This window comes from Chiloscyllium plagiosum, chromosome 30 (genome assembly GCF_004010195.1).
Source record: "Chiloscyllium plagiosum isolate BGI_BamShark_2017 chromosome 30, ASM401019v2, whole genome shotgun sequence".
NCBI lineage: Eukaryota > Metazoa > Chordata > Chondrichthyes > Orectolobiformes > Hemiscylliidae > Chiloscyllium > Chiloscyllium plagiosum.
In genome coordinates, this window is record NC_057739.1 from 17,713,036 (window position 1) to 17,740,631 (window position 27,596).

General features: G+C 39.3%; 1 protein-coding gene and 1 long non-coding RNA gene across 12 annotated transcripts in view; one reads left to right on the forward strand and one right to left on the reverse strand.

Moving 5' to 3' along the window:
* The window catches only part of tncb (tenascin Cb), a 330,609-nt gene that overhangs the window by 107,104 nt on the left and 195,909 nt on the right, over window positions 1-27,596 (forward strand). For all 11 annotated transcript variants that reach the window (XM_043719951.1, XM_043719942.1, XM_043719940.1 and 8 more), the window contains one exon: window positions 27,009-27,095. The gene's annotated coding sequence lies outside the window, so the exon portion shown is untranslated. The remainder of the gene's footprint in view (window positions 1-27,008; window positions 27,096-27,596) is intronic.
* The window catches only part of LOC122564764, a 65,744-nt gene continuing 57,738 nt past the window's right edge, over window positions 19,591-27,596 (reverse strand). The window contains exons 2-3 of the long non-coding RNA XR_006315994.1: window positions 23,766-23,863; window positions 19,591-19,734 (exon numbers count right to left, since the gene is read on the reverse strand). This is a non-coding gene — a long non-coding RNA (uncharacterized LOC122564764). The remainder of the gene's footprint in view (window positions 19,735-23,765; window positions 23,864-27,596) is intronic.

Consider the following 27,596-nt stretch of genomic DNA (forward strand, 5'->3'; position numbering starts at 1 on the left):
TATCTCAAATCTTTCTTCAGTCCAGAAAATACCAATTATCCACTCTTCTGTTTTCTGCCACTCAACCAAAATTGTACCCATGTTGCTTCTATCCCTTTTATTCCATAGCTTTTAAACCACAAGTCTGTTGATGATTGTTTTCAGTTGCCTTCTTTATGACCATGTATGCCACATCAACAGCATCACCCTCACCAATCTTCTCAGTTACCTTATCAAAAAAACTCCAGCAAGTAAGTCAAAGATCTTGCAAAGATCATAGAGCTAGAAAACAATCTTCTTTTCAGGTAAGTTAGTGTAATGGGACTTAAAGGGATTTAAGAGGAGTCGATGGCTTATTGGTATGAATATTGGACCATTAATCCAGAGACCCTGGTAATATTCTGTGCACCCAAATTCGAATCCTGGCTTGGCAGATGGTGGGTTTTGGATTTAATAATTATCTGTAATTAGCAGTCTAAAAGTGACCGTGAAACTGATTGTCAGAAAAACCCAACTGGTTCATTATTTTCTATTAGGAAAGGAAACTGCTGTCCTTACCTGATCTGGCTTACATATGACTCCAGACCAACAGCAAGGTGGTTGACACCCAATTGCCCTCTTTGCAATTAGGGATTGTTAATAAGTGCTGGCCTCACATCCCGTTAATAATTAAAACTAAAACAAACTCTAAAGCAGTGGACTACCTGCTCCTTGGATGCTTATGAGCAAACGAGACATCCTCATTCACTGTCATTTGCTGTCTTCTGCCATAGACTGCAATCTCTTTTTAAAGGCTGCACAAAGATTTCCTGTGGGTTGACTGCTTTACAATCATTGTACTCAGATTTTCGACTAGTGTCTACACAACAGCAATCTAAGTAAAAAGACCTAGCAAATGTGTGTTAGATACATCGCACACACACACACTCTCTTTCTCTCTCTCTCTCTCTCTCTCTACAAGTCACCAACAGACACAAATCTTTATTCAGGGGTCAGCAGCAGTAAAATGCTGTACTTTTCATTTTCCTTTTAAAATTGCACTGAGAATGACAGAGGAATTGAAACGCTTCAAAGTCAAGCTAGGTAACTGCAACACAAACAACTCATGGACTCTATGCTCCATTGAAATAATAATGGTGATGACATTTTGCTTGGATTCTTTGGTGAGACCAAAGGGTTTCCATCTTGCTTAAAAGGAACTATTTGGAAGAGTTTGCAGAAATGCACTTTGCACTTTGCTAATGAACTGAAAACTGCGTATGCTGTGAACCCTGCCAGCAAATATTTCCATTTTATCCCAAAGCAGCAAAAACAGTTCAAAAACAGATGGATTAAGGGTATAATCCATGTATTACATTTTTTTTTCAAACCAATTGTGATCTTGGCATTATTTCACCAAATTCATTCTTCTCTAATTATAGCAATGAATAATATTCACAAAAGTATAAACTAAAGGGTAAAATAGTATGATTAAGTGAAACATCCATGATGCATGTTACCACCTGCAGAAGCATGACACTTGAATAAAAATTTCCATGCTGTAATTATATTCCTCCAAAAGTTGAATTATAACATGCTTCAGAGTTGAAAGGGGGACTTATATTGAGAAGAACTGCCAGAAGGCTTCCTTTGTTACTGCAGAGACCTGACAGCTATTTTATCATATTTTCTGAAGCTGCATTTCCTTTTACTTTTTAAAGAAAAAATCCTTTGTTCGGCCTGATTTTCTTTTCAGCACAAGCCAACAAATTTATTTTCGGTGCCTTTGAGAATTTATGGTGCCGTATATGAGATCAGAACTGCTATCCCCATTCTCCACCGACTGTAGGGGGCTGCTTAATGAGGACTGTTTTGGTCATAATCCAGTTTAAATTGAATCCTTGAATCTCATCCAAATGATGACCTATACATGTCTCCTTTTAAGTTATGCTTCAGACTTCTGCGTTATGTCCGCTCAGTGTCTCATCCACTCTTTAGTCAGATGTTGGGAATTACAGTGTTCATGATTGTTTGCTTTTGCCATTAGCAGCCCGTGTTTCTCAGCGCAAGTATTATCTTCTAATCACTCATGTAGTTTATGTCCTGAAAACATACCTATTGATATCCCTGCATGTGGATCGCTCAGTTCACAAGAACCAAATGATTGAGATTTCTGACACAACATGCAATTTATTCCAAACTAATTTTAAGTAACAATCAAATTCATTTAACCGAAATATATGAGAGCTGCATGAAAGCAAACATACAGTCATACAGCATGGAAACAGACTCTTTGGTCCAACCAGTCCATGCCGAACATTATCCCAAATTAAACTAACCCCACCTGCCTGCTCCTGGTTCAAATCCCTCCAAATCTTTTCTATTCATGTAGTTTTCAAAGTGTCTTTTAATGTTGTAACTGTGCCCACAATCACCACTTCCTCAGGAAGTTCATTTCACATGCAAACCACTCTCTGTGTAAAGCATTTGCCCCTCATATCTCTCCTCTCACATTAAGAATATGCCCCCGAGTCTTGAAATCCCCCATCCTGGGGAATAGGCACCTACCATTACCCCTATCTATATCCCTAATGATTTTATCGACCTCTATAAGGTCACGTCTCAGCCTCTTACATGGCAGTGCAAGAAACCCCCTTCACTGATCTTATTACTGATTAATGGCATGTTACTTGGATAGAGTTGAATGCATTTTACTGAGATGACACAGATTCTGCCATTCCTTCTTAACATTCATATCTTGGCACTCGTTCCAGTGTGGAAATCTAGAATTGTCTCAGTGAAAAGGCAGTGGATACTGTTCTAATTGTATTTTCAAGATTGGGATTGATAATGATTTGTTAGATAAGGCTAGGAAGTAATTTATAATGAATGGCAGATGAATTGAACTGGGGGAGAAATAAGCCATAATTGGGAGAAACAGACTCATTTGCAGAATCTTCCGAATGACATATCCTGCTCTGAAGGATTCTTTACTATGATATTTCCACATTTCATTTGTTTCATAAATTAGATTTTTCTCAAGTTTTTATTTTTCTCCATTTAATTTGTTCCATTTCCCACATTATAACAGTGACCACACTTTAAAAATACTTCAGTGGATATAAAGTGCATTGGGACATCCTGAGGTCACACAAGGTGTGAAAGAAAGGCAGGTCTCTTCCTTATTTTTAGGCATTTATCTGTCTACCTTTTTCTACTCCTCCCCAGCCAGTCCCCCATTTTTTTGATATTACCATTACTCGAGCTGTCCAAGTCTTCCCACCCACAGCTTTCTGTTGCCTCCCACTCTTCCTTCCTTTTGCAGGGAGACCCTGGAGCTTTACAGGCTGAGATCATTGTTCCAAATTGTAGTGATGAATGGACTCATATTGGTAACTGTAATCCTATAATATTCTTGTAGGAGGCCACACATCAATCTAAATAGATCCCAGGGGTGTGGGGGTTGTCCCATGATGAGCAGCTGAGTAAACTGGGCCAATGTTCTCTATAGCTTTGCAGAATAAGAGGCAATGTGATTGAAACCTATAAGATTTTCACAAGGTAGACACCTAGAGACTGTTACTGCTGGTCCTTGAACCTAAAATGGTGGGGACGTAGTCATTTTAAACTGGGTTGAGGAGAAATTTCTTCACTCAGAGGGCTGTGAATCCTTGGAATTCTCTACCCCAGCAGATAATGGATGTTCCATCCTTGAATACATTTTAAGCAGAAATAGACAGTCTTTAGTCTCTTAGGGAATTGATGCATATGATCAGTAGGCAGGAGAGTCAAATTGAAGCTCAACAACGGTTATGATCATTTTAAAAGAGACTGCACGCTTGGCAGGTGTACTCCTGCTCCTGTTTCTTGGGTGGCCTTGTATTTTTGTACTGTTTGAGTCGAATGGGATAAACTGTTGAGCAAGGAAATACATGAAGTGCTGTCTGTCTGGTCACTAGTGGGATTGGAGCAGCTACACAGGACACTGTTACAGTTGCACAGCAAGAGACATTGGCGAGAAGCCTATTTGTGCTGCATGCAGCAGATTGTGATTATTTGAACACTCTTTATGCTATACAGCAGCAACCTACTAGTCTGATCCTTTGTTTCATCAAATTTATGCTAAGCAATTAAAATTTAAGACTAAAGAAACCTAATCAGACCTTTGTCAAATTTGAAATACGAGAGAGAGAAATGTTGTGGGATCAGACATTTAGATGATTCAAGGTAAATTCAAGGAATACTTTGTTTATTTATCCCATTACAACATCCTTTAGTTTCGATCAATTTTAGGGTATAATTGATTATGATAAAGGATCAGTCACCTTTGCTACTATTAGGGAGACTAGCAAGGAATCTTAAAAAATGAGTCCACTCATTTGTTTACATTTTACACTTTGCAGCCTTCCTACAGATGGTGAAATCAGGTTTTTCTGTCTGTCTGCATTTTGCTTTGTCTTTTAGATGTTTTGATCTTTTTTTTCTCTTTCTTTCTGGGAAGCAGATCTCTCTGCTATTCACACTATCTTTCGACACTATCAATTTTGTTTTGTATATTTGTCTCAATAAAGCGTCCTTTAGTTTTCCAACAGGGACCTTTCTGTCATTTAACCTGTTCTGTCTTCCAACCTGTCACAGATCAATCCTTAGCTCCTTTCTTCCAACCAGCTTAAAATCTGTTACATTTCTAACTATCCCAGTTTCTATGAGAGGTCATTGACCCGAGATGTTAATTTATTTTCCCTCTGCATTGATACTGCCTGATCCGCTCAGGTTTTCTGCTGTATTTCAGATCTCCAACATCCACAGTATTTTGCCTTTGCTAGAGAACCAACCTCTCCTGTGAGGGTTACACATGAAATGGCATGAGCCTTGCATTTCTGTTAGCTTATAAACACATTTTTCACCCTTTGCTGGCCTAGCTAAATAAAAATTTAATTCATAATGTAATATTTCAAAATTTCAAATTAGCATAAGCGGTCATTGTGCCCCATGTTATAGAGTCTGTGTCATAGAGATGTACAGTACAGAAACAGATCTTTCGGTCCAACTCGTCCATGCCGACCAGATATCCTAACCTAATCTAGTCCCATTTGCCAGCACTTGGCCCATATACCTCTAAACCCTTCCTATTCATATACCCATCCAGAAACCTTTAGAAAGCTGTAATTGTACTAGCCTCCATGACTTCCTCTGGCAGCTCATTCCATACACACACCACCCTCTGTGTGAAAAAGTTGCCCATTAGGTTGCTTTCAAACTTTTCCCCTCTCACCTTAAAACAACGCCCTCTAGTTTTGGACTCCCCCAACCCAGGGAAAAGATCTTGTCTATTTAGCCTATCCATGCCCCTCATGATTTTAAAAACTTCTATACAAATTATGCAGTAATACTTCTAATTTAAAAAATGCTGTTGAATCATTCAATTTAAAAATATTATAACTTTTGATATTTAGTCAGGAACATTTGGACGTAATCCTGCTGTTTTCCGTCTCAGTATTTTATGGATCTCATAGCAATGGCCAATAAGCTGAGGTCAAAATACATCAGGTTTCATCACCTCAAAGGATTTCTATGGACATTTAGTGTCAGATTTTTCAAAGCTCTCATGCAATATACCAGCTTTATCCTGAGTTTTACATAACAAGGTATGAAGTTTGCAAATATTAAGCTGTTCACATTTGGAGAGTGAAGCATTTCTTCATGATTTATGTGAGCATTAAGCAAGACAGTGATTATGAGTAGTTTGTCATTTTCACGCATTTTGAGATCAGTTTTTCCATTTTTTTCCTCAATTGTTGTGGTCTTCTTTGACATTTGGAGTTTGACTTGCCTGGCAAAAAGAGTGCTGGTCAATGAGAAGCCCATAAGGTTATGAAGCTAACAAGATACCTGAGGGGCAAATCTAAACACCTTTGCAGGTTTGCTAGAATGAAATGGTTGTCCCCAAAATGGACTGGCGCTGTTCTCCAGAATGTGGGATACTAAGATTACGTACGTGACTCTGGAGATACACACCAACCATGAAAATACAACATCTCTTTGTTGGGGGTCTTCTAGTCCATCACCAGCTTTGGTGGTGTCAGCATCACAGAACTAGACTGTGCAAGCTCAAGCCAGGTCCATTTTAAAATCAGGTCAGAAGACTCTAATTTCCAAACTCATAAACTTCTATCACTTCAGATAGGGCAGTGCTATGAACATCCAGACATCTAGGCCCCTTCAAAAATTGTGCCAGCATCATTGTTGATGTGAATTGAATGGGAAGGCTGCCAATCCTGTGTTTTACTGAGAGGAATTTTTAAAAATCTATGCTTTTGTTCCTCTTTCCCTTCCTGCCTCCATGCAATGTTCCTGAAAAATGATATCCTACATTTTTCTGGTGAATCATATTAAACTCTCCTTTGCTGAATCTTATGCTCCCTGATTGTCTCTGAGAATCACATACCAATTATGCACAGAGGATAACATCCTGAGGAACTCTGACTGCCCAAAGGGAAAAACAAGTTTTTAAAAAAACTGGTAATACTTAGAAACATCTGCACAGGTTGTACTGCAGTTCTATGTTCAAGTATTCAAGATGAGTGAGACTAATACATATAATGTTAATACACTAGTTTCATTCCTTTTTTTCTCAAGTGCAGCTAATTTTGGGTGGGAATCTATCAAATGGAAAATTTTCTTTAATTGTTTCCCAGCCATGAAAATCAGTGCTTAAATTTTCTAGATTCTTTCAGCCTGAAAACTTTCTCCTTTTCTCCTTGAGAGGATAATCCTGGAGGGGCTGGGTGGACAGGCTTTGCAAAGGAGCCAGAAAACATGGTAAGCAGGTTAATGCAAACCGAGTGCAAGAGACTCTTCTAAAGAAATTTACTTCAATCCCTTTCCCATTGAGATCAGTGAGAAAATAATCCAGCCATTGCTTCACCTGAGATGAACTATCATTATCTCCTGGTCACTTAAAAAAAAATGTTTACTTATAAAACAAAAATGAGATAGAACAAAAATGTGGGATGCTCTGCCTGAAAAGATACCATCAGAAAGTTTGATTATGGATTTCAGAAAGATTTTGGATATTGATTAGTAGAGAAAATAATTCAGCAAAAGCCAGCCACCACTTGAAATAAAACATGAATATGCTGATTCTGGAAATTTGAAACAAAAACACAAGTTTCTGCATCTGCTTGATTAGATTAGATTACCTTGATTAGATTAGATTACATTACATTACAGTGTGAAAACAGACCCTTTGGCCCAACAAGTCCACACTGACCCGCCGAAGCGCAACCCACCCATATCCCTACATTTACCCCTTACCTAACACTACGGGCAATTTAGCATAGCCAATTCACCTGACCTGCTCATCTTTGAACTGTGGGAGGAAACCGGAGCACCCAGAGGAAACCCACGCAGACACAGGGAGAATGTCCAAACTCCACACAGTGAGTTGCCTGAGGCGGGAATTGAACCCAGGTCTCAGGCGCTCTGAGGCAGCAGTGCTAACCACTGTGCCACCGTGCCGCCCACCGTGCCGCTTGGTTGCAGCATTCATGGCGAGAAAGCAGAGTTAATGCTTTGAGTCCAGTAACCTTTCTTCAGAGCTGATAGTAGCTAGGAAAAGGTGGTATGTATGCTGAAGACAGGAGATGGGGATTGGGGGGAGGGGAGAGGTTAACTTAATCAAAGAGAATACAAAGGCACCAAAGTGGGATTTGCACAGCTTGAGATGTTCACAGCAACTGTTGTTGAAATGTTGTATATAATTTTGCAAAATGTCATAATTTTCTTTTATTTGCCCCCTTTCTCATTTAATACCATCTGTGATAATAATGCCCTGTGATAATAGTTCATTCTATTTTTATGTACAAAACTACAAAGAACAGGTATTTATTTTTCTTTCCTTCCACCAGCTTCTTTACATATTCTGCAGAAATACTGATTAGTGATCTTCACAGCTGGTGTGTGTATGAGTATTAGACTGCAAAGAAGAATGTTTTTTTCCTTCCTATCATCCCTCTTCTACATAAAATCATAAAATAATTACAGTGCAGCGTGCCATTAGGCCCATCTGTGCTAGCTCTCTGTAACAACAACTCTGCTGGTGCCTGAAACAGAATCAGAAATTGCTGGAGAAACTGGATGCATCAGTGCAGAGAAAGCAGAATTAACACTTCAAGTCCAGTGACCTTTCTTCAGAACTGATAACAGCTAAGGAAGGGTGGGATTTATGCTGAAAACAAGACACCGGGGAGAAGGAGGAGTGAATGGTGGAGATAGAGCCCAAAGATAGAGAATAGCAGTTAGGCAGACACATAGATGAATGATAGTATGCTCAGGAGAAAGTAAAGTTGTTAATGGGGACCATAAGTCGGTGAAAATAGATTGGTTGTGTTGAAAGGATTTGAACTCCTGAAATGGAATATAACATTTCAGTTTCCACTTGGGAACCCTTCAGGATTCAATATTGAGTTCAATAATTTAAAAACCTGAATATCTTCTTCCATTCCCTTTACCTCCATCTCCATCTATCCGCCCCCCTCCCCTCCCCACACCAGCCCACCTCCCCTTCCCCCAATCCCCATCTCCTGTCTTCAGCATACATACCACCTTTTCCTAGCTACTATCAGCTCTGAAGAAAGGTTACTGGACTCAAAGCATTAATTCTGCTTTCTCGCCATGAATGTTGCAACTAAGCAGATGCAGAAACTTGTGTTTTTGTTTCAAATTTCCAGAATCAGCATATTCATGTTTATTTTAAGTGGTGGCTGGCTTTTGCTGCATTGTTTTCTCTACTAATGAATATCCAATATATTTCTGAAATCCATAATCAAACTTTCTGATGGTATCCTTTCAGGCAGAGCATCCCACATCCTAACCACCCATTGCATGATACATTTATTTGCCACTCCCTATGAAGAGATCTTCAAAGATCCTTGACCCATTACCACTGGGGCCAGTTTCTTTGTATCACTTCTGCCAAGAACCCTCAACATTTGATTACCAGATTGAACATTTGTCTTGCCCTTCTCTTTGCCAAGGAATAATTGAGAGTTTTTTGAGGATATCAAAGAGTTCCAGAAAAAAAAATTGATAAGGTGCATTCACACAATAATGGCTCTTGGGGTTGGTGTGATATATACAGATACAGTGTTGTTAGCTGTCAGCAAACAGAGTAGGGACAAATGGGACATTTTTATAATTGGCAGGCTGTGACTAGTGGAGCACTGCAAGCATCAATGCTGGATTCTCAACCATTTAATCTATACATCTTAGTAGGTGAATAGACAGGTAATAAGGTAACTACGTTTGGTAATGAAACAAGGCTAGCTGGGAAAGCAAGGCTACTAAGGGATATAGGCAGGTTGAAAATTTTTTTAAACAAGGTGGTGGGTGGAATATCATGTCATAAAGTGTCTTATTATTCACTTCAGTTACAAGAACAGAAACATGGAATATTTTTTTAAAAGATGTGAAACTTGTCTCTCTGAACATTAAGATTTATTTGAATGTGCATGTACATGGAAAGTTAACATGCAAGTACAGCAAACTATTAGGAAAGGAAATAGCATGTTGGTTTTCAATGCAAGGGGTTTGGAGGAGAAAACTAAAGAAGTCTTGCCAAAAGGCTTTGATGAGTCCACACCTGGAAGACACTGTGGAGTTTTGGTTTCCACATTTAAGGAAACATATACTTTTTGTTGGAGGCATGGAATGTTCATAAGATAGGAAAACCTTCTCATTCCAGTGTTATGGATGAGACCAAACCCTCTCAAAATCCATTAAGAAGGTATTCCAGAGCCCAACCTTTTTTTTTTTAAAAGGCAAGTGTAAGACATTGCATTCAAGAAGCAATTTGATTGGCCAAATTATTAAGTTAAAGCAAAACATACTTTATTTTCATAGAGAAATAAAATACAGACAAAACAAAAAGTAAAATAAATTAGCTTTACTATAACTCTATCAAAGTATTTAACAAAAGTATATAAATATATTTTAATGACTACTAATTAACCATTCCAATATAGTAAAATTCCATAAACACACACTTGGCAAAGGCAAATTCAGCAAAATATATTGTCTCACATGCTACTCTAGCAGCAGGAAGAGAACCCCAGCTTTTAGCTGTAACAGAGACAGGAATAAGAGCTTCCACAATCAGCTTCAAGACCCCAACAACTGCAGAAATCTAAAACTAAAAATCTTGGTTCTGTGGGAGCTTGATTCCACCCATTCAGGCTGCTTCTATTGTTCCAACCTGAAATAAAAATCCACAAGCTGTTTACTTTATTGGCTTTGAGTAGCCCACTCAGAGCCTCTGACTCAACCTTTCTTCACTTAGAAAAAATCAGGATAAAATACACCTGTTAAAGCCATAATACGATCACACCAGAGCTAATGATATGAGGTTTATTAAATTGGCAATAGATTCTATGGAGTTTTGAAGAATCTCTGGCAATCTCATTGAAAGATTCAACGTTCTGAGGAGATTTTATAGGGAAGATGTATTTCGCCTGGCCAGAAATGTGACAAATTATGTAAAAGCTAATCTGTTCACCATCTGAACACTAAACCTTCAAATGTATTCTTCATTACTTACATTCAAAAATGTTTCACCATCCCTCAATGATGTAGTTAGAATTGAGTTGTCACTTATCATTTGGAATAAAATTAACTAGTGCAACAGAATATCATTCCTTTCCAAATTGAGGTATTTGGCGGGAAAATTATCCATTTAGAGTTCATGTCAGAATTATGTAGGAAAGTTGCCTGATTGTTCAGCTTAGTGGAGAGAACTACATAAACAGTTGATGCTTCAGTTTTTGTTTGAAGATTCTGATTGAACTTTCTCCACCCTTTCCAGAAAAAGACGCCCAGAGCCATTTTGTGCTGTTGAAAAGCATTGAGGATTTAGCTTGTGAATTGGTAATGCTAGCTGCAACAGCTCTCTGATATATATAGTTTATCAGTCTAACAGAACACATAGCTGTTTGGAATTCAAAAGCAAACTATAATGCCTGTCTTCACTGATTCACAAGTCTGGAAATTAGGTTTGTAATTTTCCACAACTGGGTTCAACAAAATAAAACTGCTACTTTTTGATTTTAGAAGCAAAATCATTAAGTGCAAAGTGTTTTCTATATCAAAATATGCATCCAATTTATGTGGACAAGTTTAGTTTTCTAGTATTGTTAAAATCAACCTAAATCATCCTATTCTAAATGATTATGGATTCAGGAAGTCTTGCTGAGAGAAGGTTTTATTCAACCTACTGGAAGCACTTAGTATCAGATCTGTACAGAGAAAAAGGAAAACAGCAGGTGGTCTTGTTTTGTTTCTGTACTTGTGTGTCTGCAAGCAGATTCACAATTTCATGGTAAACTCCAGACAATGCAATGTTGGAATCCGCTAAAAAATATGTTTCAAATCATATCAAAACCGCTTTCCTGTCATTGTCTGTTAAATTGGTTCCAAGAGGGAATTGCTGACGCAGTTCGGTCCTTCATGATCACAAGAATGCAGATGTGCAAAATGAATCCATCCTTTCTGAAAGTTTTACTTTTCTGTTACTGGAAAATATGTTGTTTTTAAACTTAATTGGTGGATGATTGTGACTCGGAAAATATCGTGACGTGAGGACGAATGGATCAACTGCCCATTATCTCCCCAGTTTGAAAATTGGAGGTGGTGAATAACAACTGGCTGTTACCATACTGTCCACTTACCCCAGTGCTCCAGGTGAAAGATTTCCCATTGTCTTCAGTCTGAGAGACTTCATGATATTCACAGTTCTGGTCATTGCTTTATGAGAATGGTAGAATCGCAGGACAGAGAAAGCTTGGAAGAGCTATCTGTGATCTTTACTGAAATGGAAAATTCGAGCTGTGAGGAGTGATTAGAAAGGTTGATGTTGTCTTCTCTGGAACAAAGATGGATAAGATGATATTTCATTAAGGTGCATGAAATTAGGAGTTGTCTAGATGGAATGGATAGAAAGGGCTTATTTTAACTGGCAGAGAGGCCAATAATCAGGGGGAATTGATTTGAAATAATTGGAAGGAGGATTAATGGAGATTTCAGGAGGCGCCTTATATCCCAAGGGTGTTGGTAGTCTGGAACTCACTGCTTGAAAGGATGGTGGAGGCAGAAACTCTCATTACATTTTTAAAAAGACTAAGTTATGTACTCAAGATGCGATAACTTATGACACTACAGCCCAAGAGCTGGGAGATGGGATAAAGCTGGAGAACCTGTTTTCAGTCAACACAACCACATTAAATTAGATCCTTCTGTGGCAGAAAGTTACTGTTTCTATATTCTATGGTTTTATGCGTAATGCCAGCTGGAAGGATTAAAAACAGAATTCAACTTCTATTACTTATTTTCTATCACCTTTACTGCTTTTTAACCTAAATGAAATGTCTAAAAGAATGAGGGTTTGTCTGGAAAATTTAGACTTCCATTTTGGACAGTACCACCAAGCAGGGTGAACTGTTTGAGTCACGAGTTCTACATCCCAAATAAAAATCAGCCATATTGAAATCAGCAGAAGTGAATATTGGTGGGTAAGAAGATGGAAATGATTATAATGAGTGACTGATTCAATATCATCTCTTTTGTGTCAATTTCCAAGATGAATTTCAATCCCAAAGTACATCTAAATCGCTTAATGCTTCTGAGAGTTTAAAGGGGGATTATTTTGCCCTCACTAATAGCATGTTTGGAGAAGAGGAGAGTTTAATCAGACAGGAGAGTAGTAGGTGAGTGCCCCACCACCTTTCCATCGAGACCCACAGAATGACGAAGGAGACCCTGCACTAGCCTTCCAAATGAGCACCATGATTTGTTGCCTTTTTCCTGACTTCTCCCAATAACCTTACATATCATTTCTGGTAAAATAATCATCTAATACCCTCTTGAACTCCACAGTTGAAGCTGTCTCCACCACTTTTCTGTGCAGTGCATTCTGCACCAACCACTCATTGTGTGAAATAGTTTTTCTCCAGTCACATGTGCTTCTCTTGCAAATCACTTTAAATTTGTGCCTTCTCACTTTCTATTATTTTATGACTGGGAACTGTTTCTTCCTGTCTTTTCTATCCAACCTCATGATTTTGAAAACTTGCATGACATCTCTTCCTCACCTTCTTTTCTAAAGAAGAGCTATTCCCAACTTCTCCAATCTTTCCTCATAATTGGCGTTTCTCATTCCTGCAGCCATTCTTGTAAGTCTCTTTTGCACCTTTTCAATGTGTTCGCACACTTCCTGTAATGGGTGCCCAAAAGTGCACACAGTGCTCCTGCAGAGATCTAAAGCACGTCTTGTACAAGCCCAGCAAACCTCCTTGCTTTTGTAGTTTATGCCCCTATTAATAATGTCCAGAATACTGTATGTATTATTAACTGCACCCTCCATCTGTCTTGACATCTGTAATGATGGTTACACATCCCCATGCAGGTCCATTTGCTCTTGGATGCCCATTTAGAATTGTACGCCTTATTTTATATTGTTGTCTATATTCTTCTTACCAAAACACATAACCTCACACTTCTTTGTATTGCGCTTGTTGAAGTTCTACACTGTCATCATGGTTTACAAGATGTCCAAGTTTGTATCATTGTCCCCTGCACACCAATACCTACATCGTTAATATAAATCAGGAAAAGCAAGGTCCCAGAATGGACCCATGGAGAACTCCATTGTAAATGAAAATTAATTTCAGAGCCCCTGCAATCTTCTTCTTTGCCTTCCACAGCAGCTTTGGATACATTTCATCTGGATTAGGAGATTTAGCTAATTTCAAGCCTATTAAAACCTCTCAATCCTAATTTGTTCAATCCTAATTCCTTCATGTATATCACAGTCTCCCCCCCCTAATTTCTACACCTTACATCATCCTTTTCGACAGTGAATATAGATAATAAGCCATCATTTAAAACCTCAGCTATTCTTTCCAGTTGAATACACACATTGTCTCTTAGGTCCCAAATGGGCCCTACACTTGCCCTAGTTGTCCTTTTACACCTAATATACTTAAAAAATGTACTTGGATTTTCCTTTAGTTCTACCCTCCAGTATGTTTTCATGCCCCTTTTTCATTCTCCTAATTTCTTTTTTTTAACTGACTTGTAGTGACCTGCACTTTAGATACTCCTCAAGAACTTCTAATGTTTTTTTTTTGCCCGTGGAATCTATCATAAACCTCCCGTCTTTCTTTGCCCCACCCAGTACATTTCTCACATCCAGGGTACCCTGCACTTGTTTGCTTTTGCTCCTCACCTTCACAGGAGCAAGTTGGCAGGCACTATCACTATTTCAGCTTTAAAAGGTTCCCACTGTTTTGCAATAAATGTTCCTCTCAGTAGCTGCCCCCATCCACTTTGGCCAGAACTTGTCTTAGCATAATAAAACTGGCCTTCCCCCACAACTCAGAACCTGACTTTACTGTCCGACTTTGTCCTTTTCTATAATTGTCTTAAATCTCAGAGTTATGGCCATTATCGTCACTCTCTGTCATCAATAAAATGACAAAAATAGCAATTGCTGGAAAAGCTCAGTCAGTCTAGCAGTACCTATGGAGAGAAAACATTGCAGGTAGACTTTTATTTAGTATCATCAATAAAGTGATTGCTCTCTTTTTGCTTTTAACTTCTACTCATAAGGCTTCAATTGAAGAACCTGCTGAGATATTATCCCTCCTTATTGTAATAATTGTTTCCTTGATCAAGTTATTACGTAATCCTCTTTTACAGCTTCCTCCCCTGTCTTGGCTTGAATAATGAGCTGCTAGTCCTACCCCTCACACAGCCATTTCTGTGATAGTGATAATATAATTTCCCCATGTGTTAATCAGCACCCTTGACTTACTCATGCCTTACTCATACATCCCCTTGCATTAAAATAAATGCCAGCTAGACTTGTGAAGTTCTCTTCCCCTTAATTTGATTATATGAGCTCTTTCCTGCACATTGACTTGGTTTTTCTTTTACACTTGTCTGTGCAACACCCCTTATTTCACCTTCACTCCATATACCATCCAACTGTTTAAACCTCAATAACAATACAAGCAAAACTCCCTGCAAGGATATTGGTCCTGCTATGATTCAGGTATAAACGTCCCACGTTCCCTAGAAATGGAATCCCAGATCCAAGAATCTCAAAACCCTCCTATACCAACTCTATATGCCTGTTCCTACTCTCCTGGGTATGTAACACCATTACCTAGCTCCTTAATTTCTTCTGTTCCTTTTCCAACCTATGTTGTTGGTACCAATTTGAAACACTACTTCTCAAAGTTTGCCCTTCCACATTAGAATGCCCCGTAACCATTCAGTGATATCCTTTACCCTGGTCTCAGGGAGGCAATATACTATCCTGAGGTCATGCCTCCAGCCACAGGGCCAGCTGTCTGTATTCCACATGATTGAGTCTTCTACCACTATTGCCCTTGTTATCTTCTTTTCTACTGTTCCCCTCATCTGGACTCTGGCTGCACTGTCCAGAGGAATTGTCACTCTGTTTTCCAATACAGGAAAACTGTCCTAGGTAACATCATCAGTAAGCTTGCAGTGAAGCATTGGTGTTAGTGACCTGCTTTCTATTTATGTGTTTAGGTTTCCTTGAGTTGGTGATGTCATATCCTGTGATGATGTCATTTCCTGTGCTTTTCCTCAGCGGGTGGTAAATGGGGTCCAAGTCAATGTGTTTGTTGATAGAGTTTCAGTTGGAATGCCAGGCTTTTCAGAATTCTCATGTCTCTGTTTGGCTTGTCCTAGGATGGATGTGTTGTCCCAGTCGAAGTGATGTCCTTCCTCATCTATATGTAAGGATACTAGCGATAGTGGGTCATGTCTTTTTTGTGGCTGGTTGATGTTCATGTATCCTGGTGGCTAGTTTTCTGCATGTTTGTTCAAGGTAGTGTTTGTTACAGTTCTTGTAAATGACACTAGTTTTGCTTGTTGTCTGTATGATGATGTTACCTAGTATGGTGACGAAATGTCTGAAAATGAACTTTCCAGCTCAGTGAGCAAAGTGACAAACAGAACCTCAATCTGAGCTACAAATATTCTCAAAGCTTGCTAGAAAAACTGTCTTTAAATGAGATGTGGGGGTTTTGCTGAATATGTGATTGTCTCCTCCTGACTGGTTATTACCCATTCCTTCTCCAACTTCACCTCCTCAAGGGTATCTGTGTCTAAAAGCATCCTCTTAATCTCATGAATGTCCTGTTGTGTTTCCAGCCAATGCGCAACTCCAAGACATTTGCTCGGTCTGGTCAAATTGGTGGCACTTCCTACAGATGTGGTCAGGAGTGTCCAAGCCTTCCCATACACCGCAGGATGTGCAACTCACAGGATTGAGCTTAGGTGACATAACTTCAGTTCAGTCATTATACCATCATGGACTACAGCCTCGATCTGTTCATCATCCCCCAGATGTATATTCTGAGCCAATTTGTGACAACCTGGCCCTGTCAACCAGGGAGGCAACATTCCATCCTGGAGTCACATGCATAACCACAGAAACCCCTGGCAATTCCCTGAACTGACAAATCCTGGAACACTATTCTTTCTCCTCTCCGATAAAAGTGAGCCACTCATAGTGGCACCAACGTGGCTCTGACTGCACTTGCTTGAGGAACCAGGACCCTCATTACTTTCCAAAACGGGAAACCGATTTTTGAGCAGGACCTCCAGGACTCTGGAACTACTGTCCTGTTTGTCCTGGACTACCCAATGGTCGACCATTTCTTTTCTGCCTCCAAACACTTCTGCTGCTGTGTGACCAATTCTCTGAACATGATAGAGAGTTTTGAGAAGATTTGTCATTCAGGTTGAAGTTCTGGATGTAGATTTGCTAAAACGAACCTTCCAGCTGAGTGAGCAAACCTACATCTATGCTCTCTATGATGCTGTCAGCCTCACAGAGGTGACTCTAGTCCCTGTTGGAGCTCTGAAATGTGGTGTTTCAAGCTCCTGCAGATGGTGGCACTTCCTTCACATGCGGTTGCTTCGAATATCAGTAATGCCCAGGACTTGCCAAATAATACAGGCTCCATATTCCACAAGATCAACCTACACTACTGTGTTTCAATATTCAGTGGGATTGGTGTGGACTTGTTGGACCAAATGGCCTGTTTCCACACTCTACCAGTTCTATGATTACTATGATTTCTAGGATTCCTTACGTTAACTCTATTCTGCTTTGAATTACTTGTATTACATTGTTGTATTGGCTCTGACGTTCCCTTATTTAAGGTGTTTCTCAGTTAAATTGAAATATTCAAAGTTTGTGCGAAGATTTGTAGCTCGGGTGCTCGTTGTTGTGGTTCTGTTCGCCGAGCTGGAAGTTTTTGTTGCAAACGTTTCGTCCCCTGGCTAGGCGACATCATCAGTGCTTGGGAGCCTCCTGCGAAGCGCTTCTTTGATGTTTCCTCCGGTGTTTATAGTGGTCTGTCCCTGCCGCTTCCGGTTGTCAGTTTCAGCTGTCCGCTGTAGTGGTTGGTATATTGGGTCCAGGTCGATGTGTTTGTGGATGGAGTTGTTAACTGACAACCGGAAGCGGCAGGGACAGACCACTAAAAACACCGGAGGAAACATCAAAGAAGCGCTTCGCAGGAGGCTCCCAAGCACTGATGATGTAGCCTAGCCAGGGAACGAAACGTTTGCAACAAAAACTTCCAGCCCGGCGAACAGAACCACAACAACGAGCACCCAAGCTACAAATCTTCGCACAAACTTTAGACTTCCTTGCATTATCAAATCCGCCAGATAATTATGACAACCCTCCCTAATAGGTTATGGAACAAGAAGCAGGATGCTAATGTCATTGCTTGGATAGAGAGTTCTTGACCCATTTGTAAGCCTGCTATTTTGTCATGTGCTATCATTTTAAAATCCCATGTATTTCCTCTACTTCTCTCTTTCTATAATGACTGCCTGATTTGCTGTTCATTTCCATTGGTTTCTGTTTCTATCCTCATTTTCGTCCTTGGTCTGTAATAGAATTAGCCTTTGCTCCCCTCAGTTATTGAAGCAAAAACTAACCAGGGCTCCTAGTCTAGACTGTTGTCTGGCAACAACTGTTGCAAGTGTCTGTTTGATAAGAGCTGCTGAGAATAACCTCCAAAATTGACTAACTGTTGAGACTGAATGTCAAGGATCTCATATGAATAATAAATATATACAAAGTGCTAAAGAATTCCCACAGCTTTGAAAATGCACTCTAACTCTAGTCTGTGTGCATAGAAGAGTGTGACATTATATAGGACAAACAGGAAGACAGCTAACAATCCGCGTACATGAACAGCAACTAGCCACGAAATGACATGACCAGCTTTTCTTAGTAGCCACACACGCAGACAACAAGTAACATGAATTCGACTGGGACAACACTACTATCATAGGGCAAGCCAGACAGAGAACAGCCAGGGAATTCCTAGAGGCATGGCATTCATCCACAAACTCCATCAACAAACACATCAACCTGGACCCAATATACCAACCACTACAGCGGACAGCTGAAACTGACAACCGGAAGCGGCAGGGACAGACCACTATAAACACCGGAGGAAACATCAAAGAAGCGCTTCGCAGGAGGCTCCCAAGCACTGATGATGTCGCCTAGCCAGGGGACGAAACGTTTGCAACAAAAACTTCCAGCTCGGCGAACAGAACCATAAATTGAAATATGGCAATGTCTTTCAAAATTATACATTTTTCTGCAGCAATTAAAAGAGATTCCATAATAGCAGTTACTTACTAACCAATGAACTTACTGAAAAAGAGAAAAGTCACCTCCTTCCCATCACCTCCCTCACTAAACGTCCTCCTTATCAACACGTTTCTCCTTGTAGTAAACCTTACTTAAAAAATGCTCTTTCTCCCACTGTACTGAATTCCCAGTTTCAACCAAATTTTCAGATATATTAACATGCCTATCACCTCTAGACCTCTCAAGTGAAGTTTTCCTCACACTAACCATGCACCTTTCCTAACTCTGTGCTTTTAAATCCCTTCCTTATGGAGAGCTGCAATGAGTCACTTATAGCTTAGCTTCCTGCACCAGTAATCAGCACATTATTCAGGCAATAGATTTTGGAGAATTGTTAGATAACTATCAGGCAGGCTGTTTTAACGAGGTCAGAATCTGGAATTTACTCCAAAATTAAACTCGAAAAGGATTTACTAGTTGTATTCCCATATTAAACCAAGTTCCCAGACGCACTGACTCAGGCTCTGTCTCACTCAGACAAATTCTCTAACACTGTAGTCTTACCCTGATTAGGTTTAGGGAAGGGCGGCCCATGGATGGCTTTTCTGCCCCACTGCCAATTGAAGCCCTTTCGTGGGTAATTCATGGCCATTTAAAATTACGAAAAAATGTTTATTAACTGGCCCCAATGGGAATAGAAGGGTGCTGATTGATCAAGTATTCTGATAACCAAGAGGTAACCATAACCACAGTAAACCCTGACCAAGAAAAACTTTGAGGCATAAACATTGCTCAAAAAATCTCTGTAAAAACATTAACACATTTCCTAAACTCAATGTTTAAACACACAATAAGTAATACAAATATAATGCAGAGGTATACATATCACTGTTATACTTTATTTACAGCGTAAATACTTGGACGTTGCGGTAGATCACGGTATTTGAGCTATATGATTTTTGCTGGTGTATCAAGAGTTCCGGTTGATAAGGTGCCAGTTAAAATAAAGTTTTCTCCCACTGCTAGTATACATGCAGCTGTGGGTGATCTGGTCCCGTTGTGTCCTGGATGGAAAAAGGAAGAGTTGGGTTTCCTACTTCAAAGGCACTCAATCAGGACATAGTGTCATACAGCACAGAAGCAGACCCTTTGGTTGAACTAGTCCATGCCAACCAAGTTTCTCAAGCTAATCTAGTCCCACTTGCCTGCGTTTTGCCCATATCCCTCTAAACATTTCCTATTCATTTACCTTTCCCAATATCTTTCAAATGTAGTAACTGTACCAATAGTTCGTCTGGCAGTTTATTCCACATACAAACTACCTTCCATGTGAAGATTTGCCCCTCAGATCCCTTTCTCCTCTCATCTTAAAAATATGCTCTCTAGACTTGAAATCTCCCACCCTAAGGAAAAGACACCTGCCATTCACCTTATTTATGCCCCTCATGATTTTATCAACATCTATAAAGGTCATCCCTCAACATCCTATGCTCCAGTGAAAGAATCCCAGCCTATCCAGACTGTCCTCATAACTCAAACCCTCCATTCCTGGCAACATCCTGGTAAATCTTTTCTAAACCTTTTCCAATGTAGTAATATCCTTCCTATAGCAGGGTGACCAGGCTGTATACAGTACTCCAAACATGACTTCACTAATATCCTGTACAACCTCAACGTGATCTCCCAGCTCCTATGCTCAATGGTCTGAGCAAGGAAGTCAAGTATGCTGAACATCTTCTTAACCACCCTGTCTACCTGGGATGCAACTTTCAAAGGACTATGAACCCCTCAGTCTTTCTGCTTGGCAACACTACCCCGGGCCCTACCATTAATCGTAATGTCTTTCCCTTGTTTGTTTTACCAAAATGCACTATCTCACGTTTATCATAATAAAATTCCATCTGCCTCTCCTTAGCGAATTGATCCAATTTATCAAGATCCCTTTGTACTCCTAGATAACCATCCTTACTGTCAACTATACCACCAATTTTGGAGTCATCCACAAGCTAACTAACAGTGCCTCCTGATTTCTCATCCAAATTGTTCATATAAATTACAAACAGAAGTGGACCCAGCACCAATCCCTGTGGAAGATTGCTGATCACAGCCTTCCAGTCTGAAAAAAAGCCCCCCCACCCCACCACCATCCTCTGTCTCCTACCATCAAGCCAAGTTTGTATCAAATTGGCAAGCTCTCCCTCAATCCCATGTGATCTAACTTTACCTAAATAGTTGACCATGCAGACTGTGTCTGATCAAGGCACTCAACATCAGGAAGAATCCAGAGTGCCAACCCCGGTGCACTTAATGCCAAACCCCCTTCTAAACACACCTATGCTGTGAGCCCCATCCTGTAAAATCTCTGCTATTGTTTACCTTTATCTTGGGTCTGGGCTGCTGTACAGTTCTGGATCTTGGGTAGCTGTCATTCTAGCAGCAACCACCATTCCCTAGTGACGCTGCCGTTTTCTGATTTGTCTGGCAACTATCAGTGGTGTGGACTTCTATCCCCAGCATCCTGATCTCAGGGAAAAGTCTGACCAGTGGGCCTCTCAATTGCCCAATTGCCTTGCGCTTCAGCTGTCCTACCCCAGAGATAGCTACATGAATCTCTCACTGACTCTCCAACCAAAAGGTCAGACGCAGATTGCCTCATCAACATCCTGCCCATAGTCTTCACTCATCCCTGTTTCATACACTTCAAGGTTTTTACTTTTGTGAACCTCAGTTTAGATGGGGTTTTATTGCCCAACTCACTGAGAATAGTCCCTGACTGAATGCCATTACCAAATTCAGATATAGCGAGGAGGCGAATTGGAACAAATGAGCAGTTTCTCAGTTAGTACAGATGGCTTAATTTGCTAAAATCAGCTATGACAATGTATGTAACTATATCTGTCCCACTCTTTTGCAAGAGCACTTTCAGTAATTGGAGTTAAATCATTTGGAAGGTATGGTGTGGGCAACAGTCTGATGACAGAATTATTCTTCCATGACTAATTCTTAGGCAGCACAAGTTTGACATTAAGTGCACTTGAGTTATTGCCAAATAAACACAAAGAACCTATCTACATGGATTGTTTGGTTCCTGTCATCTAAGTTTGGAACTGATGGTTAACAAAACAAAAATTCCTTGGAAAACACATTAAGTTTTGAGAGCATATCTTTTCAGAATAAAAGTGTATCTTCTGACTTGGAATCAGTGACTCATTTCAGAATCTGGTTGAAGTCCTCAGTCTTTTCGTTATCACAAAAGTACAGGAGAGATTATTAAAATATTAGTATACTAATGTAAATTAACAATATTTTAATGTTCTGTCTTTCCAAACAACAGCCAAGTATGCGCCTCACCCTGAGGCTAATTAATATTCTATGAAGTCAATCTACAAATGCAGCTTCTGCTACATCTGATCCTGAAGTGCTTTATTGTGGCAACGCAGCTGTTAATGTAACTGAGACACAACCTTGTTGATGTAGACTTCCGTCTTTACCATCTGTGTCAGAAACTTTGCCTGGACACAGCAAGGAATGAGAATAGAGCAGAAAGAGGATAACATGTCCATGATGGAGCTTGCTTGATTTGCTTTGTTTAATTTGGTGAGTTAAAAATAGAGTGAGTTTTGTTATGGGTATGTAACATATCCACGCTTTAATTCTCTCTCTGGCCTCCCCTGGTGATTTTTCATGATGGGTAGAAAAGAATGGAACCCTCGTGAATAAATGGAAGCATTCCTTTGAGATTCAAAAGCAGTTCTTTCCTTTACCTGGAGCTAAAGGGAGAGCAGACTTTAATTGTGAGGACGCAACATGAAATGAACTAAGATTTGTATTGTACTTTGATATTACTTTTAATTGCAATTATTCAACTTAGGTCTGCCTGAAAGTGGTTCTGTTAGCGTATTTGCACTGCAAGTCCAGTATCAACACAAAGACAAGTTTCATTTTTAGCTCATGCCAACCTGAGTGACTGAGTCCACAATAAAGTAAGTAAGATTCCTTGGAGAGGAGGTACATCACAGTTAGTTGACTCAGTGCTGAGGAGGCCCAGTTACTTGAAACTATATTAACTGAGAGTGAGGAGGCACCCCTTCTTACTTTACCTATTTTGATAGAGTTATGTGCATACCTGTATGCAAACAGTCCAGACAAATGTTGCACCTCGAATTAGAATGCTATCCACTGGAACATGAAATATAACTCAATAGTTATTATCAGAGCCTTGCCATTAAACTTTGAATACAGCCACCTCCCAGTTAAGTGATCTGATCATTGATGATCCTTGTCAAAAATGGTCATCAAAGTTGCAGTTAGAATATTTTGTTCTAATTTCACAACAAAAGTGCCTGAAAATAAAGGTGGATTAGCTACCATAATTTTAACCTTTTATTTATTTTAGCAATCTAAAGCTCAAACTGAAAGTGGAGTGTCTTGCCAATTTCAGAAGAGCATCAAAGTTCAAAAGAGCTTCAGTGATTCCTTAAATCTCACATTTGCTTGTTGCTACAATAATAGATCTAGGGGTGATTTTTAAACAATTACTTGAGAAGCTTTGATGTATATATTTTTGAAACATCGATTTGATACGGGCATACTGCACTCATTCTTGAATGTCCAACATTTCCTGAAAACTGGGGATTAAATTGGACAATTGCGGAGTGACTTTCACTATGGTTAAGTTGATAATAACCTGCTTCACCAAAGCATTCTGTCTAAACAAAGTACAATGATGTATTACCCCTGTGGGCATTCACATTTCAAAACATTTCTTTCTAACTTAGTTTGAGACCAAACAAAATATAATTACAAGGATAACCACACTGTGGGTTATTGGTAAATCATGTAATTTTCTCAGTCTAAGGAACTATGTAGTTGTGGATTTGGCAACAACCATAAGAGCCCTGTGAACAAATGCAAAGTTTGTACTTAAAAAGCTGAGGATGTCAACTGAAAAAGCTAATATGTCCCAGTTCTGCTTGTTATCCTGTGTGTCTCTCGATTCTGTGGAGTGAAAAGAAAGTCTGCTTCACGAATTCTCAATTATTTCGTATTCACAGCATGTTTTGGCATCCAGTGCATAATCAGGAGCTGAACTCACCAATCCATTTACATATTCTTCTACACCATATTAGTTCATGTTTGCACTTTGTGACATTGCAGTGGTCTGTGTCATATCATCCCAGACTTTGGAGGAAGCTGGAATGGAAAAAGCAAAGCAAATGACATCTGCAAAATCTATCATCAATCCAACAGCACTTTGAACAAAAATTGGTGTTTGCATTCTGTCTAACATATTCAAAACTGGATTACTCACTTAACTGCTTAATTACCACTCTCTTAACCATTGTTCCTTTCAAAGTACCCAGAATATATTAAAACTAAAGTTTTGAATGTGTAACTCTTTGTAATTTATGATAAACAAACTGATTTGTTTAAATGTAAAAATTTATCAAAAAAACTAGCAATATTAGAAATATTCAAATTTAGGAATTTAAAATTATCAGCGCCTCAGTGGACAACAGGAACTCCAAGTGTATCAATTTGAACCAGCTATTGGAAGTCGCCACCAATGGCTGCCTGAGTAGGTTTTTCCAATTAGGAATGTATAATCACTGGAGGAACAAAATTGGGAAATGGGAAAATTTCCACCATTTTTCATTTCATTCAAATTATTTTGTCTCTGAATTGCTAGGTCCCAGAACCAAGTCACACTCCAGAACCTAAGTTTTGAGACTGGCACACCAGTGCAGTCCTGAGGGAGAACTGTACTGTTTGAGATACTGTCTTTCTGATGAAGTGTTAAAATACAGCCCAAACTGACTACTTGAATATAAATGATCCCATTTCAAAGAAAAGGGAAGTTATCTTTAGTATCCTGGCCAATATTAATCCCCTAATCAACATCACAAAAACATTCCCTGCACATCAACATTCCTTGCATTACAACAATGATTCTACTAAAAAAGTATTCCCTTGGCTGTACAGCGCTTTGAAAAGTCTGGTTGTGAATAGTACTATATAAATGCAAGTCTTTGCTTTCTACTACATAGCATTATGTATTTAGCCTCTAAAGCTAAGAATCACTTGCAGTACTGAGGGAGACCTGCACTGTTTGAGATACTGTCTTTCTGATGAAATGTTAACATACAACCAAAACTAACTACATGAATATAATGACCAACACACAGCTCAAAACATTGTAAAGCAAGTGAAGTATTTTTGAATTGTATACTATTGTCATGTAGGAAGCATGGCAAACCAACTTGCACACAGCAAACTCAAAAAATTAACAATGTGATAATGACAAATCAATTTTTATGGTATCATTGAGGATAAATATTGACCAGGACATAAGGAACAACTGCCTTGCTCTTTTTCAAAATAGTGCCATGAAATCTTGTATAAACAACTAGATAAAAACAATTAGACTGAGTCGCAATTTAATATAACATCTGATTGACAGAATCTACAGCAGTTTCCCTCCATATTGTACTGGAATGTCAGCCTTGCTTATTTTGCCCAAGCCCTGACGTAGCTCTTCAATCCAGAACTTTGACACTCAAAGATGAGTGCTACCAATAAACAGTGCTCTGTTTAAACTGAACGATTCTGTGCCTTTGATGTATTCTATGATCTGAGAATCATCCGAGCATTTGTTGTGAATTGATTGAAGTTACATAGTGATGTGCAATTTGTGTTTTATTTGATTTGGTATGCACATCATATTTAGTACAACCCTCAGAAAAGTTGTTAATCCATTTTTTAGTCACCTGGGGATATGTCTTAGTCAGGATCTTCTGTTTAGAAGGTAGCCATTGCTGCAGAGAAGTCTGGAATTATGTACTGGGACATTCTGGAAGTCTAAACTGATTCTATGGGAATTGCCCAGGAAGTTGAAACTTCAGATGGGCATTTACCTAGTGTCTGGAATGTTTTGAAACATATCCAAATCTGGTACAATGGGAGATATTAGATGATTTTGACTGACTGAAGCTTAATAATTGCTCAGGAAAGGTTACAGCATTAAAACCTGTTTTAAGTACTAGGTGATGATTAGGATGATACCCCAACCCTTCACCATCTGGTACCTCTGTCCCTCACCTATTTGGCACCCTAACTGCCTCACCCACTTACCACAAGCTGTGGCACAGTGGTAATGTCTCTGGGCTAGTAATTCACAGATGGAGGTGAATGTTTTAGGGTCGTGGGTTTGAATGCTATCATGGTAAAATACAAAGACAACTGGAATTGAAAGCTCATCTAATGGCAACTGTGTAACCAGTGGTGATTTTAAAATGAGAAATCCGGTTCACTAATGTCCTTCAGGGAAGAACATTTGCTGTCCTTATTTGAGCTGACCTACATTGACTCTAGACCTCTAGCAATATAGGTGACTCTTCTAAAATGGCCTAGCAAGCCACTTGGTTCAAGGACATCTAAGGATGTGCAACAGCACCCACATCCCATTCAGGGGTAAAAACAAATGTATTTCTATTCTACCTGTTTGCACCTCACCTGCCTGCTACCAAGCCATCTCCCAATTAATTATTTCCAGTATTTGGCATTTCAAGAGATTTAGTTGTTAAGAAACTGGACATAGTCGGGGCGTTATTTTTCTATAATTGTGTTTGAATGTAAAAGATCACTCCAGACACAGTGCATCAAAGAAGAGGGGGCAAGGAGACTCACATATCTGTAATAGAACTTTCCCTCTTTTATTACATAAAGGTAACTTGGCATTCTCTCTCATGTTGTCTGCCACTTCAAGTTGCCTCTACGCAGGCAATCCTGCAGTCCAGTAAGAGGAAAACCTACATTCATTTAATTCTTTGTTGCTATTGTATTGCATGAAATTATTTGACAACTCATTTTTCTTTTGAGAAATAAATGTGCTTTAAAAACAATTCCTTTTCTCTGAGTTTGGTAACTGAATGCTCATCGTTCCCCTGTCCCATTTTAAGGGCTGGAATTTCATCTCAGGCACTGTCACAAAATGAGTAGTATCTAATCAGCCTCATGTTCACACAATGTCTGATATTAAATTCCATTGACTGCAATAGAGCTGAATATCAGATGCTGTGTATAATGATCGTACTGTCCATTTCTCGCCATAGCACAAGATGAATTTTTATCCTGAAATCATTTCTTTATGCTGCCGCAATTAAGGCCTTTAACCTTAGCTTCTGCAATGACACACTGTACTGCAGCAGTATCATATAATTCTCACACTTTTCATCATTCTGAGTATTAGAATGCAGTTCATGCCATATATAGGTAGTTTTATGTTCATACATATAAAAAGCAGCATTCAGATTGTCTGAACTTTTCTCACTTTCTACAGCTGCACTACAACCTTTCGCTTGTTGTTGGAAATTATCCGAAATCCTGAGAGGATAGATTTCTGACCCATAGAACCATTGGGTTTCATGTAAGTAGTCTGCTTCTCTCTTCTCAGGTTATCAACTGTGAAATATGTGGATCCCTTGGTTCAACACCTGTTACATAAGCCTTCTGCTCCTCTGGCCTCAATATTAACCCATAGGTAGGATGACGAGCATCATTGGAAGGCAGTGCACTTGTAGATTGGGCATTAATCATCAAAATAAAATACCCTCAAATGTCTTGGTCAAGCTTTTTCTTTCCGACAGCAGATGGAAGAACATTCAAGGGTCCTACCATGGAAAGGCAGTGCATTTAAACAACATATTTAAACTGGGGTTTCCAAATGCAATTGGGAGTACATTATATAAAGTCGACAAACAAATGTTCAGAGTCCCTTTGTTCTGATTAAACTTCAAAGGCTAAAAGGAAATGTGGGGTCAAGGGGGCATTATCCCAAGTGCAGCAGTTCTTCCGGTAGCTGAATCTGAAGGAATCCAATTGTAATTTGTGTTATTGAGTTTACTATCGGTCAAGTTGGTGAAATTTT